Source organism: Marmota flaviventris, chromosome 12, assembly GCF_047511675.1.
Source record: "Marmota flaviventris isolate mMarFla1 chromosome 12, mMarFla1.hap1, whole genome shotgun sequence".
NCBI lineage: Eukaryota > Metazoa > Chordata > Mammalia > Rodentia > Sciuridae > Marmota > Marmota flaviventris.
The window spans coordinates 35,890,949-35,907,958 of NC_092509.1; the positions used below are offsets into that span (position 1 = coordinate 35,890,949).

The 17,010-nt window shown below is 37.2% G+C and overlaps 1 protein-coding gene and 1 non-coding gene across 7 annotated transcripts in view; both read right to left on the reverse strand.

Moving 5' to 3' along the window:
• The window catches only part of Cacnb2 (calcium voltage-gated channel auxiliary subunit beta 2), a 351,637-nt gene that overhangs the window by 222,462 nt on the left and 112,165 nt on the right, over positions 1-17,010 (reverse strand). The gene's annotated exons all lie outside the window — the stretch shown is intronic.
• Positions 8,529-8,635, reverse strand: LOC114087225 (U6 spliceosomal RNA). The gene has a single exon (XR_003581762.1). It is a non-coding gene; the product is annotated as a U6 spliceosomal RNA (small nuclear RNA).

Sequence of the window (17,010 nt, forward strand, 5' to 3'; positions counted from 1 at the left end):
AAAAGCAAGGTGTTAAGCAGCTTAGTAAGACCCTATCTCTAAATAAAATACAAAATACAGCTGGGGATGTGGCTCAGTGATAGAGTAGCCCTGAGTTCAATCCCCAGCGCCCCCCCCCTCCCCACAAAATAATAACTTCTTGTCTTGTTAATATGAATTTGAGGGGTCTCTGTTTCCTAACAGATTGAGTATCGATTCTGTGCGAGGGCACAGTGCTAAGAATTCTATAAAGCATTTTCTCACTGAGTTCATAAGTCCTCCTAATGACCTATAAGGCAGGTTCTATTATTCTTAGTTTAGGCGACCACTGGCCAAACCCAGCATTGACCCTGCAACAGTCTGACACCAGTGCCCGCCGGCTTGTTTGGTCTGTCTTCAGTTAGGTCGTGCTCAACTGTGCAGGGCTGTCACCCACCAAGGGGCATGAGACTCACCATCTGAACACACCTCTGACCTCAGCCAAAGCTGCGGTAAACTCTGTATACTTCAAGCTGGCCACGCAGCTCCTCGCTCTCTTCCCCCAGGGTCTCATGGCTTGCAAACAAGGACTGAGCCCACCAGCAAGCCCCAAAGTGTGGAGGAGTTACTGCCGCTAGATCCAACTCTCAGTGAACTGGTGGATGCTTTCATGGGCCATCTCAAATGTGGACAATTGGGGGAGGTTTGGCATTCTTCTGGGGATGGGGGTGGTGGGGCAGGTTGGTGGGATCTAGTCCCCTCTGCCTACAGCCTTGATAATGTTCCTTTAGATTGGCTCTTCCTCCTTCCCTGTCTCCTGGGAACTCCCTCTATCAAATTGCCCACTAAATCCTCATCTCCAGCTTTGTTTTCAGGGAACAAGGTTTATAATTAATAGACACATCCAACAAGAAGCAGCACACCACCAATTGGTGGAGAGAATGGAGTAGACGTTCCAAATCTGTGAACATTTCTTCTGCAAATTCATTGAAGTAAGTCCTTACTGAAGGAAGTCCTTGGAGATTAATAAGTAACGAGTTTTCACATTCAGTCCTGTTGATAATCTTGCTAATTATACTCTGATCCCCTTTAGGGCCAGTGGTTTGACTTTCAACATTTTTTCTCACATAGCACCTAAATGGCTGTAGAGCATTTAACAAGTGCTCAATTAGCAGGTGCTGATTAACTAAGTAAGTGGTCCTTGCTCTTCAGAATGTTACCTCTTTGTTTTCTAACCTATTAAAAAAGCAGGCATTATCTTCCCTAGGAAATTTCATCCATCTATGTAATACTTTATTCTAATCTCCAATTGTTCAACACAAATGAGTGTTACTTAGTATTGACATGTCTATACCTAGCAATCCACTATAATCCAGTTGAGCAAGCATGGCAGAAGCAATACAGATTTGAAGTCAGGCCAGAGTTAAATTCGGATTCTTCTTCTTACAAAACATGGAAACGAGGGCACTATTGAATCTCTTTATCTTCATATAGGTACTACAGACCCCTACTCCAGGAAGCTTTTGGGAAAGTTAAACCATGTGTAAACCAGGTGGCATAGTAAACAGTGGCTAAAGACCCAGAATTTCTCCTGCTGCTGGATCTTGTTTGGTCTTTGTGATATACTTATTGTGTGATCAATACATAAACCCATTTGAGGCTCAGACTTCTCATTTGTAAGGATGAGGTAATTAACCCTCATGTTTACTTCATACGACTGAAGCCAGACTCAAAATCATGCATGGAAAAGTTACTGGAGATTTGTAACGGTAATCATACTTGGAAGAGACAGGCAGACTGGGCCACCACATGTCCTTGTACATTCTGTGCAATGCACAAAGGCCCTGGCCACAGGATGAATTAGAAATGAGACATGAAAGTCTCCATCTTCCCAGTGGGGTGCACTTTTCAAATTTGTCCACTCAAAGAGTATAAAAAGCACAGAGGGACCCTAAGTAGCAGAGGCATGAATTAATTAGACTTTAGGACAAAACTCATCAGATTCAAATTCTAGCTCTGGCATTTATTAGTTATACAGTGTTGGACATGGTCCCTCTGTGCCTCCATTACAATCTACAAAATAAAAGGTTTTGTTTTGTTTTGTTTTACAGCACTCATAAGAATTACATAAGTCTATGTAAGGTACTCAGGATATGTACCTGGTACGTAGTAAGCACTTGGTACATGCCCATGGCTCATTATCATGATTCTTACCATTATAATTGTTAACTTCTACCACAATCCAAATAAAGACATGTTGATTGTGGTGAAACACAATATTAATGACTTGAATAGAATCAGGTCTATTCAAAACCAATCTATGTGTGTACACACTTTTGAATGAGGCTAATTAACAATGCATATGTTTGTTTTCTGATTTTTTTTGATGAATACAGTAGAAAAATTGAAGAACTCAGTTGGAAGGACTACTGAAACATGCAGGTTATAAAAACCTAGCTCTGATGATTTGAAACAGCTGTGAGAACTTGTTCTCTTGGACAGGAAATTGTTTTGTTCAACTCAAGCCAGGGCTATTAGTACCAATGACTTTGAAGAGCTCTATCTGAACATTTCCAATAGACGGCCTAAAATTCTATCGATAGGTCGGTCGTAGCACTTCTTTTGATAATTTATCTGATGGTGATTTATCTGCTAAATGCTGACCCTTGTTGGGTTATAAACTCCTCAAGGGCAAGAAGCATATTCATCATTTTAGTTTTCATTACTATGACATATTATATACAAAAGTTGCTGGCTGAAATAATGCAAATGCCTGCCAAATGAACTTCAAAGACACACCCCAGTAGAACATGCTGCAGTAATAGAACCCAGAGAGGACAAGGACATGGATAATGTCATAAAATAATGCTTCTTAAGCCAGGGTCTAACCACATCCTGTCCCTCTGGAGGGAGTCTTCAACAATGATGTGTCATTATTAATAATAGTCACAAAGGCATCTTCTGGATTTGACAGTGAACACTGGGCAGGTGGGTAGGAAGGAGGTGGGGCAAACAGGGGGGAGGGGCTCTTTGAACTTCTTCCAGGAAGAACAGAACCATTTGTTTTACCAGTTCTGGGACAGCTTTCAAAAAGACAGCCACTTCCTTTCAGATCCGATTAATTTGGCCAACCAGCTAAATTAAAATGTCCTTGATAAGAAAGGCACGAAGGAATGCATATAGTGAGGATTCATAAGATTCCGCACATCCTAGATTTTAACCACCAGGTAATAAAGACGGGAAAAAAAAAACTATTTTCACCAATGAACCCAAAATGTGTTGTGAAATGTAGAATGACTATCTTTGCTTATCTTAGCCATTTTCTGTCTCCATTTGTTTCATTAAAAATAAACCAGTGCTTGCCTAGCATGTGTGAGGCACTGGGTTCGATCCTCAGCACTACATACAAATAAAATAAATGCATGCTGTCCATACACAACTATCAAAAAATATTTTTAATGAAATAAAATTTTGGTAAAAATAAATCATGTTTTATGAGTAAAAATGGAAAAATTAGGATTGCTATGTTTATGGCTAATTTTCTTGTCCTTCTCTTCATAGATCCTAACACTGGTACTTTTCCCATCCCTTTATCTCTTTGCCTTGGGGATACCTAAGAAATTGACTTTGCCCATCTTTCTCCATCCAAATCCAATGGCCTATGATGCCCAAACAATTTTCCTTGAGATCTCTCTTCACATCAATGTAGATTTATGATCTTTGAGGATAACTCCTTATTGTTCACACCAAGTCTTAAACCAGATTCTCTTTTTGGTCATAATACATGTACAGCAATTATATGATTAGTCTTTAAATTAATCTATATTTTAACAGCAATATTAAGAATAATCTTAGCTGGGCATGGTGGCGCATGCCTGTAATCCCAGTGGTTTGGGAGGCTGAGGCAGAAGGATAGAAAGTTCAAAGCCAGCCTCAGCAAAAGAGGCACTAAGCAACTGAGTGAGACCCTGTCTCTAAATAAAATACAAAAAAGGGCTGGGGTTGTGGCTCAGTGGTCAAGTGCTCCTGAGTTCAATCCCTGGTTACCCTCCCCGCCCCAAATAATAATCTTTCCCTTCTAAGTAGGCTTATTGATACACACATCTTTGTATGTTAGCCTGAAAATATCCATTTCCAGGTAGTCCCCAAATTACTCACTTCAATCCAAGATTTAAGCCCAAATTTTACGTATAAATAACCACATTATGTTGTAGCTGGTTAGAAGAAACTGGTTCCCCAATTCCCATCATCTATGCCTAAGTGAAGCTGTTTGACTCAAGAATCAAAACCAATAATATTTTTTTTTTAAGGAAATAGTGAAATATACTGTTTCTAGCTACTACACTATTAATTTGAGGGAAGGGATTATTTGATTCATCTTTGTATCTTACAGACCAGCAGTGTGTCACATATGTGCTAAATATTGATTAAATGAATAAACAAATATCATTAAGCTAAAAATCAAGTCTGTCTTGCTTTATAATTTAACAGATATTATGCTTTAATTATTCTTGTTTTATGAACATCTGCATATGTATTTCATCTCAAACATATTGATTTACCAACTCATATTTAAATTTATGCAAGCATTTGGCATTCCCTCTTACTTCCTCAGTTGATCATCTTTTTTCCTTGTTTCATTAGAATTGGGGACATTTTATTAGAATTCGGTTGAAAAGAATAGAGATAACTGAAGGCCCCTCAAGTGAGAGGGCTTCATTTAAAGACTACTCTTGAGCAAAATCAGACAGCTGGACAACCAGTCTTTGGAAATGCCAGGGACAGATTCTCATCCTCACGCTTATGCTCTGCCAGCGTGCTATGTGATAAAGAGTTATCTTGGTAGGCTGCAGCTCCTGCAAGCTCTACTTCCTGCACCCTGAGCCACTCTGATGACTCCTTTTTTCCTGTGTACACAGTCTTTATCACATAGTTTATCACATATTTTTGCTCAAAATTTGGGCTTACAACGACTCCCCATGACAAACCCTCACATGTGTTGATCTTTCAGCAGGAGCTCCCCCTGCTGATTCTGTGAATTCCCCACCCCAGTTCCTAAGTGCAAATTCACATTGAGTGCCTGTGAGGGGGTGGGGTGGCAGTGCTGCCCATGTAGTTCCTACAGAGTTGCCCTCTGACAGTAATTTTGCATTAGATTGACATAGAGGGCTGTAGACTGCTAAGTATATGATTGACAATCATTCACGTCTTTATATTGCTTACATGAGTTTCACTCTAAATTATGAAATTGCCTGAAATCATTTTTTTTTTTTTTTTTTTTGTCTCAGGTTTGCAAGGGTTCTAATCTTTTGCTATGTGAAGCCAAAAACAAGGCATGGTACACAGACATTTTGTGTTTATTGACTGCCCATTAGTTGAGATCACTATAAAATTTATTTTGATACTTATTGAAATGGATGAAAAAAGTGGCCATGAACAAAGCAAAGTGGAATCACAAGTCCCTCAAATAATCTGAACGAAGTCTCACCATTCTGGTTGCAATAAAGTCACATGTTTTGAAAATAGAGAAACTGGTTCCTATTACTAATCAAAATGGATGATAAAGCTCTACTCTGAAATTTAAAAGCTTGGGTTTCATTGGTCTACATGATCATTTGAAAAACCATTAATAATGTGGAGATGAGAAAGACAGTAGAATGAAACAGACATTATTACTTTATGTATATATGTGACCAATATGGTTCTGCAATATATATATATACTCAGAAAAATGAGAAATTATATCCCATCTATGTATGATATATCAAAGTATATAGTGCATTCTACTGTCATGTATAACTAATTAAAACAAAAAAATTTTTTTAAGAAAGAAAAACCATTAATAAAACATTTATGGGGTTAGTCTATGTTTCCCAAAGGGCACAGCCATTATTTAAAATGAAGAAAAACTTAAAACCCTGATGAGCTGCATGGAAGAATACAGTTTATTTTCTTTATGTGCCAATTTATTTCACACGAGAATAATTCTTTCTGAAGCCTCTGTTGAAGAATTGGTTGGTCCGAATTCTCTTGTATCTATTCCTCTCTGACAATGGTAACTTTGTTCCTTCATGAAGAAGTACTGGCATTCCCAGGATAATGTTGGGAAATGAATTTGGAAAGCTACAAGTCTGTACTTATATCTGACCCATCAGAGGTCTGGCAGTTAGCCAATGCCTGTAGCCTGAAGGCTAAGCATGGGTGAAACTGTAGAACTCTGAGGTACTGTGGTTTTCTCCAGGTATTAATGCAGCAGACGTGTCAGGGTGGAATCTTGGCTGACTTAGTGTATAAAATACTCCAAGAAGGGCATGTCTCATCAAGGGCTTAAGAAAGTAGAATAAACAAGGGGCATCCAATCAACTGAGAAAAAAGTCATCTTGTCATCTCAGTTTTTCATGGAGCAGTGAGGAGAATAAACCCAAATCAGTGTCTTTTAAAAGTGTATTCTTTGATCTGATTGGACTGCCAATCATGGCTCAAGAGTTCTGTTTGACAGAAAAAAACGGTGCAATAAATCATACAGGAAAAAGATGAACAATCAGTAAGTTCCCTCCAGCAGTGATGACTTTGCCCTTTGAAGTGAGATTCATTTCAAAATTTTCAGTGCTGTTTGGACTACAGAAATAAGAATGCTATTATCTTTAAATGGTAATGAGCACATTATAATTATAGTTCAGGAATAAAAATTCTATGTAATTGGTTGCTTTGTGGGGATTGACCAAGAGTTCTTTAGAAGAGTAAACTTTTAAAATCATAAGACTTTAAATAAAGGGGAGATCTTACTGTATGGGTGGGGGGGAAACATGGATTTCTTTTATTAAAATATTTGTGACACTTAACCCATTTTCAATCAGACAAAAATTCATAGGCAAAATTTGCTTAGAGCCTTAACATTTATATTATCACTCCTGGGGGCTATCAGTATTGCTGCCTTATCAGATCTGAGGTGCAGACCTAACAAAGCGGAATGAGGAAACTTTGGACCAGTGATTAAATCACTGAGTAACCTTTTTTTTTTTTTTTAAGTGCTCTTTCAGTTACAAAGAAAGGGGTGGTGGGTGCTAAGAGTCATATTTTGAAACAATTTGTAAAAATCGTATTTCTTTTCATACTGGGTGCTTTCTGTCTCTTTTTTTCTAAGACTGAAATTGACTTTCATCAGAACAAAAGAGGCAGGTTAATTTATTTGAGTCATATTAACCTTGGTCTAAGGAAAGTTGCCAGTAGGCATTGGAGCATAGCCCATGGCACACCACTGCACACAGGACAGCGGGTTTCTTCCCATGGCATCTACAAGGACTTTACAGTTGGAGGATGGAAGAACCCCAAGAAGACGGATTTTCTGAAAATATGAAATCCCACTTGTATCTTTCACTCTAGACATTCCCAAGAGCTGCTCAGTCCCCTGGTACCCACCAGGAGACACAAATGGTAGGAACTGCATCTAGCAGCCGCATTTGTCCCTTGAAAGGAATTAAGGAGTATGTGATATTTGGGCTCTTTTATCACAAGTCTCTTCAAAGCGTTGCTTAGGCAATTCTGTAAACTTTTAATGCCATAATTGAATAAATTACAACCTCCTATGTACCATGTATCTGAAGAAAATTCATCATGTCATTTAATGAGTTAAGTTGGTTTAAATATCTAAAACTTCAAGTTCTCACCTGCTACTGATCCCATTAGAAAGGCATTTCTGGATTTTTCCTTACAAACTCCACACTATCATCTACCTCTTCCACAATCCCCACTTAGATAATTGGAAAACCTCAGGATTGCTCAACTGAAGTATGTCAATGCTTGACTTTCTAACCTTTCATGATGAGAGTGCATGGTTCATTTTTTAAAATCCCATCATGTTCTATGCATATATACGAAGAATACCAACAGTGTGTGTCTGCCTAGGATTCATTTCCCTTTCTTCCTGGAAAGAACTTGATTTTACATTGGGAAATTCTCTTCTAGTGTACACAGGGTTGATGAGAAGCTGGGGTACTCTGATCCTCTCTCCCAGGAATATGAACCTTGAGTAAACCTGACACAAGTTGAACTGCGGTAGACTAAGTTGCTCAGAGGAAGAACTCCAAAGAGCTAAGCCACGGAGACACCCAGATTCCCAGAGCTGCTCTGATCCCAAATTCCACTTTTCCTTTGGTTCACTCAGCTCTCTAGTGGTCAGGGAAACTTAAACAAGAGTAAGCATGAAAATCAAACAGATTATTAAAAATGAAATGAAAAAAGTATCCCTGAGATTCAGATTCTATGGGTCTGGGATGGTTCTCAGCGATCTGCATTATTTTAAAAAAATATTCATAGGAATTTTAATGCCAGTGATGTAAAGAATACACTGAGAAACATTTCTATAAACCTGCAGTGGACTCCACATTTTCAATGAAAAAAAATTTATTTCACCCAAGTATCAGCAAATAACCTTATCTTATCTAACTTCGAGAAAGTTTTGGAGCAATTGTGATTTTTAGAGGCATGTTTAGAGGGGGAGGGGAAAGGAAAGATTCCAGAACTTCCAATTAGATTTTTTTTTTTAACTTTATAAGTAAAAAATCAGTGATAAAAATACAGAATGCTTCATGAATTTGCATGTTATACTTGCTCAGGGGCCATGCTAATTTTCTCTGCATCATTCCAATTTTAGTACACATGCTTCCCAAGCGAGCAGCAAGTAGGTGATATTTAAACTATCCCTTCCCCAACATCCTGCTCTGTCTTCCTTAACCACAACCCTTGAAAATCATCAAGAAGTCTCTGTTCCTAATGAGACTGTGTCCCACTCATCAAGAGATTGCAATCCACCTCTCTGAATAACTGTCACTTTATTTCACCATCGATTGGCCCCAAAGGGGGGAAAAAAGATGACTCATCCAGCAATGACATGAGGGGAGAGCAGCCAGTGAGATGTGTGGGCCGATTTTACAGACCCACCGAGACCATTAGTGAGAAGGGGAGAAAACATAAGAGGAAGAAAGTAAAATCTGGTGAGAGATGGAAACTGGGAGAGTCCCGGGTCCTCAGCCAGTGTTCAGATCTTTCTCTATTCTAAAGTTTGTTTTCTGGAAATCCAAGTAGATGACATAAATCACTTATTCCTTTGGTAGTGGGGAGCAGGATGCCAATATGCACAGCATCAAAGTGTAAGGAAGAACAAAACATGAAGCTCCTTGTGATGATTCAGACAGAAGGGAACTGACGGTCATCTCAATGTAACGCCAGGGAAGAGAACAAACACAAGAGTCCGGCTCAACTAAAGCAGGTCTATTCAGCAGAAAGGTCATCCTGCAATTGAAGGCTGTAAACCCCAAACACAAAAGGCTGCTACCTGCCTGAGCTTGGACAGGCGGATGGGCTGGGGGGCCATGATGAATGACACATCTAAATCAGGAGCTGCCTGTCCAATACATGGCCAAGATGTTAGGGCAGCTTTTTAATATGCGTAGCTGTTAAAGCCTTAACTCAAGGGTTTATATAAATCATCTAGCAGTGTTTTTTTGTTTTTTTTTAATGGCCATGCTTAGAGATACTTCAAAATGTGGTTCTGTTTTTAAACATGTTTATCTACTTTGTAACCACTGTTTTTAAATAAAGTTAGTTTGTGGTTTTGAGTGAATTTCATCATTCAAATCAGAACCAAGATCCCTTCTGTACTTGAATGGTTTCTTGTTATGGGTAAATAAACTGGTTTTTGCTTTAAAATTTTAAAAGAAATACACAGGCTATAATCTGAGCAGTAAAAACAGCCTAACAGAGTGAACTGATTACAGAGTTTGCAACTCTAGCAAAATTTCTTTTCTACTCAATACATGTTGACAAGACTAAGGAACCTAACTTGATACCATCAGCAAGTTGTGTATGTATTTATGCACACAGTATAAGATGAATTGTGCCTATATATAAAATGAAAATTTCAAATCATAGCAAGTGGGAATATGAGGGTGGTTGTGGAAAAATAAGAATTTGATAGTATTTTTCCAGTATTAGCTTTGTATTTACTCAAGAAGTCTTGAGAGTGTGTCATGGGCCAGATGTTCTTATGGGGCAACAGGATACAACAATGAGAAAGGAATGGAGGAAACACAGAGTTCAAACAGAGAGAGGATAACTAAAGGGAGAATTATCACAAGGACAAGGTACAGTCTGGTTTTTGTTTTGTTTTGTTTTCTTAAACTAGGGATTGAACCTTGGGGTGCTTTACTACTGAGCTATATCCCCAATCCTTTTTATTTTTTTAATTCTGAAACAAAGTTTCACTAAGTTTCTGAGGCTGGCCTCAAACATGTGATCCTCCTGTCTCAGCCTCCTGAGTCCTGGGGATTACAGGCATGTGCCACTGTGCCCAGCTAGTAGGTGCTCTCTTAGGAAAGAGGCAAAGAACTAACCAATTATGAGCAACAACCTCTACTGAAGTATGGAGGCAAAAAAAAAGAGTCCTGGATGTGGGGAAAGTGTGCGGCAGTCAATGCCATTGGAAACTCAGTGAGAAGGTGCTAGGATGAAAGGTGCTTGATCTGGAACAGTTTTGTAGGATGTGGGAGAGTCTACTTATATTCTCAGAAGATGGCAATCAACTGGGGGTTTAAACAGAACATGATTGCATTTGAGAAAAATCTCATTAGCAGCTACATTCACAAATGGAGACTGGATTGTTGGAGAATGAAGTCTAGAATGTAGGGACACCAGTCAGGGGGTTGCTGTGGTAACTTGGGAAGGAAATAACCAGGTCCTGTACTAGGGTTGAAACAGCGAACATATCCCAGAGCTCTTTCTCCTTGATAGGACCTGAATTAAAGGGGAGGGACAATGAGGGACATTTCTGGCTTGAGCAAGTGAAACAATAGTAATATTTAACCAGACCAGTAAGGTGGGAGCAGACAGAAGTACTAGTGTCAGATGAGAAGGGCAGGGCAGAAATGGGGAGAATGGAGACCAAAAGAACGAGGCTCAGTCTTGCAGAGGCCGTGTGTGCTGATCTGTGGAGTTTTCACATAAAAAAGTTCACATAACTGTCGGTGCTCAAATGGGTCTGAAAAGTGGAAGAAAGATCTGAGCTGGATATATAAGTCTAGTAGCCATCAACTTGGGGGCCATGTTGACCTGTGTGTCTTCAGCAAAGGAAGATGACTCAGTGGGCAGCTTCAAACAATGCAACTCTATTGTCAATGTCATTCACCTGCTCAGATCTCCTATACTCCTGGACCCCTTCCTCATTTACTTAGGAAACACAACAACAAAGGCGTGTCAGAGTGCAAACAAACAATAGGATTTGGTCATGCTTCATGGCACAGGTTCTTAGCAATGCAAAGCACAGGACTTGAACCTCACTCCCAGTTAAACCCCTTTGCATGTAACACCCCATGAAGGATGGACTACAGAATAAGCTAGGCCTTACCCTTCTTTATTTTTGAATATACATGCCAACCTTTCAATCAACAGATTTCCCCGAGGGGTTGGTTTCACTCAATGTACTTCTAGTCAAGTGCTTTCTAATGTGCTAGGATATGTATTTTAATTCTATAATAACATTAATGTAAATTTTAAAATTTATGTATAGTATAAAAATAGTATCTATTTATACATACAAACTTGTATTTCATAAGCCTTTCTGGAAAAGGGTGAGGGATAAATGAAGGCATCTAATATTCAATGTTTCATGTTAATATTTATTAACTAGATCATATTAGTTATATTTAATTATATTAATATATTATATTTAATAATTAAATACAATAGTACACTAAAATATTACAAAAATAAACTGTACTCCCTGTGAAATATCTAGTGATATAAAAGAAAAATTCAACCAATTCTTTCATAATTCTGTTTCCATGAGCTATCTACATATTGACATAGCTTTCTAGAGCTACACACGCCCAGTGGTCACCAGGGGGTTGACTTAATTTCATCTTCCTTACTCTGTGTTCTTTGATGTTTATAAGAATGTTCATCTACCTCAATCTCTATTCATAAAATGTTATTGTATAGGGAAGCTTAAATCTCCAGCAAAATTCAAAGCTCAGAAAAATTATTAAGTAGTATTTCTATTGTATAATATTTAAATACTCAGGTTTGCTCCTTCTGAAGCTGAGGTGTACTGCTCTGTAGGAGGCACATATCTTCTCAAGGGACTCTCTCACCTCCTAGAGAGGTAAGTATGAATTTTAAAAAGGTGGGGAGGCTACAGCTCAATTACAGAGTACTTGCCTAGCACAGGATTAGATCATTTGCACCACATAAAAAAATAAACAAGATAAAGGTATGCTGTCCATCCGCAACTACAAAAAATTATTTTTTAAAAAAAGTACATTAAGACCTTTATGGTACATAAAAAAATCTGAAGGGCCAAATTAAGACTTTTAATATGGCCCAAGTGAAATGCTACTAAAAACTCATGCAATTCCAAATCTGAAGAATCAACAACCTCTCGTGTATGAATTTGACTTTAAAAAACACTGGTCTTGAAGATCAAATATCACTCTAAAGCACATTTGAAGATGTATCTGGAAAAGTCAGTTATTTAAATTATATGAATAAACAGTTTTATAATTTGGAAAATGTATGACTTATGAGTGAAAAACTAATTCAAAAGATATACTAGCTGCAACTCTACTAACCAGAAATCTCAAACAACTGGCACTTCAGTACTTCAGTTCAATGATAATTGATTTCTATACTGAGAAGCACTATAAAATTTTCATGTTAATTAAATTTAATTATAATCCAATTATTTAAACTTAGAAATACATTCCCAGTAAGATGAACAAAACATGGTACGTGAAATAAGATTGTTTCAATTTGATTCTCAGCTTGATCCTTGATAAGATATAGAGAATAGCTGACAATAATTGACAATAGTTAATTTTCCTGATTTGAAGGTTTCTTTTCTGTAACATATTCTCACTTGCCTTGACAATATTTAAAGGTTGCTTTAATGTCGAGTGAAACAGTGGGCAAAAACTATTTTGTAAACTCTCAAAGCCTATGTAAATTTGCATCAGGCAATGGTGCTAATGAGAACTTAACTAGAGTACTGACCTGCTTATGCTCTATGCACTAAAGGAATATTTGGTGCTCTCACTACATTTAGATGCTCTAAAAAATCAAAACTGATCTCACATTAAGGAAAGTATGATCTTATGAGAGATTAGGAACACATTTATGGACTCATTTACTTCCCATTATCAAATTCATTTATCAAAGCTTTTCAAGATTACTAGCATTAAGCAACTAACACAGGGAACAACAAAGTCATGAGCAATTACCTATCATTTTCCTTTCTTCCATCCTTATTAGTTTCTGATTATAGTTCCTCTGTCTCATAGTTCCACGAGAAATATATGCATCAGGCAATATGGAGGTGCTGACAAACTATTTCATTTTTGCTCTCAAAATAAACCTTCAAAGTTTTACTATTAACCTGATTATACAGAATCATGATCAGATTGAAAAAGAGAAAAGAACTCCCCACTATTACACAGTAAATAAATGACAACATCAAGACTCAAACCCAGGTCAGGTCCAATTCCGCATTCTAATTATACCTCTGTATATATCACTTTTGTCTTTCATCATTGTATTATTTTAATCACACGTTGCTTTTCCCCTTGTCAGTACTTCTGTTGAACATAATTGCCTCAAAAGGCAAATAACCTAAGAGAAAAAGAAGCAAGTGGCTTTCACAGGTACTTCCGTAGTTATCAGGGAAATGCCAAGTGATACCACATGGGATGCTTCTACATACCTGCCAGACTGGAAAAAATACAGGAGATAATACCAAGTCCAAAGAGGCACTGCTGGTGGGAATGTAAATTAATTGAACATCTTGGAAAGATGTTTACTAGTATCTACTTAAACTGAATGTATGTATACTGTGTCCTAGGACTTGGCAAATTCAATCCTATATTTACATTGTACAGAAAAGCATACATAAAATTCATACATCACAACTGTTCACAGCAACGGTTGTTGCCCCAAACTGGAAACTATGCAAATGGCCATCACAATAGAAAGGATGAGTTATGGTTTAATCACATACTATTACAAAGCCATGAGAATGAGAAAGCAACTGTAACTATGTGCAACCACAGAATCGCATAAATAAAAGGATGAGTGACTAAGGTGGGCAAAAAGTATGGTCTGAATGAGTTTATTCATATAAAATTCAGAAACAGGAAGAATGAATTCATGATGCTAGAGGTCAGATGAATGAGTACCCTGGTGGGGAGAGTGAGGCGACTGGAGTCTTAAGAAAAGATAAGCCATCTGATAATATTTGGTTTCTTGATCACACAGGAGTCCACTTTGTGAACTTTCCTCAAGTTCAATACTTAAAATCTCTGCACTCATGCTCCCATATGTATGTAATACAGGCTGAGCTTCCCTGATCTTTTGACTCAACACCCAAAACATTTAATTTGAAAGCATTTCAGATTTGGTGATTTTCAGATCAGGGATGCTTAACTGGTATATGTAAATATTTTCAAATCCAAAAAAACTCAAGAATCTAAAATACTTCTGGTCCCAAGAATTTCAGATAAGGAATAGTCAACTGTACAGTCATCTATCAGTATCCACAGGGGACTGCTTACAGACCGTCTCATGGATATCAAAATTTATATAAAATGATGCAGTATTTGCATCTGAAATACTCCCATATACTGTAAACCATCTCTAGCTAATTTAACATCTAAAACAATGTAAATGCTATGTAAATGTTGCCTTTTTCAGGGAATGAAGATTAAAAAAGGTCTGTTTTTGTTCACTACAGATTATATATATATATATATATATATATATATATATTTTTTTTTTTTCCAAATATTTTTGATCCACATTTGGTTGTATCCTCATAATGTAAACCCCATGGATATAAAGAACCGACCACACTTCAATAAAAAGTTTAGCAAAAAGAGTACCCATCTTCTCTCTCCAAAGCGTAATAATGTCAGAACTTTAGAAGTATTTTACAAAAGTAGACATACAGTTTGCCGCATTTATATACCCTTTTAAATTTAAGTATTCAGCTGATGACTTTTCCTGTCATTTGAAATACTATAAGACAGTTTAGGTAAATATGGAAATTACTCCTAAGACATAAAGCAGGGTTCAAAAAGAAAACATATAAGATGTAAACAAAACAATGAAGACTAGATCCCAAAAATAATAGTTTTTTGAAAAGAGTCTTATGCACTGAGTCATATGAAGAAAGAGGGGCTCCAGCTTTCAGGGAGGGTCCACTACTCACAGAATAATTTTTGAATATGAAGATAACCGCAAACAGAATAGGAAATGGAGCCTAATAAAACACAGGCTTTGAAAAGTAAAAACCTAGAAATGAAGAACCATGGCACATGCATATAACTTTCTTTAAAACCCACATATCTTTCTGAAAGACAATGTTGGAGTAGGAGGAATTCTTAAGAAAGCTGTCACACTAAAAACAAGGTAAAAGAACTCTTAGAAGATTGAGATACACACACAGAGGTTTGCAGCACTTAGCAACAGGGATACTGTCTGAGAACTGCACCATGAGGCAAGTTTGTCACTGTGGGAACATCAGGGTACACTTAAACAAAAACAACCACATCACTAGCAGAATCCTATGAGACTCCTGTTGTATGCATGGCCCACTATTGACTGAAATGCAATTATGCAGCAATGACTGTATATATTTGTTGTGTGATTTATATACTATATTTAATCTGATAGGTAATATTTATTATCTATAATTATATGCAATAGAAACATGTACATAAATGTTGGAATTTATTACTGGCATGATATGCCTCATCATTCTCCTAAATTGACAACAGATTTGAGAAAGGACAGCAGGACAGTCTAATGTGAGAAGGTCCTGAGCAACAGCACCACACTGGGGTTTGGGCCACCCTTTGTCCTGCTGTGGGCCTGGTTATCAATGATTAGCCTCCATCTCCAACAGCTCTGCAGACAAATTAGGTCTCATTCATGGATTTAAACATAGTGGGTTCCTTTTTCTCCAAGTAAATGAAATATGTTTCCTATTTCACATACCTATGACTCTGAGTTGGCCATCTATAAAGAAAACAGAAATCAACATGCTAAGCTGTCACAGAAGATAGGACAAAACAGCAGCAGGTGGGTTCCCAGTTAGAATGCCTAAGATACAAGGCTCTCAAATAAAGGAAAATGTATTTCTAGTGATTAAGGTATATGAATTTCTCTTAATTTCAAAGTAGATTTCTGCTATAGTTTTCATGGTTCTTAACCAAAATACAGAGCAAAAAAGTTTGAAAATTAGCAGATGAACCAAATCTCTGTACTTTTCAGTCATGATTCCAAAAAATGCAGATGCTGCTGCCTCCTATTTATTTACATGTTTGATATAAGAAAAAGGACAAAAACAGTATAAATTGTTGCTTTGAGGCCATATTTCAGAAATATTCTATACAATAGGCATAGGTAGCCATAGATAGTTTTGTAAGTCACTAGAAATAAAAAGAAATATATAAAGCTATGAATTCTTAGTTTTCATTATTCCATAAAATATACATTTTAAATTTCAAGTGACTTTTAATTTAAGGACAATTTTACACACTGAAAAGTTTTTAGTGCTTATTTGCAAATCTTATTAAAAAGCAATTACTTTTTCTATTGAAAAAAAAGAATCATTTGCCCCTGCAGATGTCATAAAGACTCTTGGCTGGCTACCTCAGTACTACATTTACTCCTGACACTTCAACTGTTGCATTCAAAAGACAAATGGCACCAAATATATAACAATTACAAAAACCTCCAAAGGAGCTTTGGGGGCTTTTGATTATTTCATAAAATTGAATCTCATCTTTAAGATCTAATAGGCACGTAATTATCCCTCCCCCGCCCCTCCAAATCTCAGTCTCCAACTTTATTATTTGGCTAATATCACATTTTGACCTTGTTTGTCCTGGAAGTCTCACATCTCTCTCTTCTGCTGGCCAATTCCCCAAGGTCACAGATTTCTTTACATTATACCCTTAAGAATTGATTAGCTTTCTTTGTCAATTTTCTATTTGTTTTGCAGCC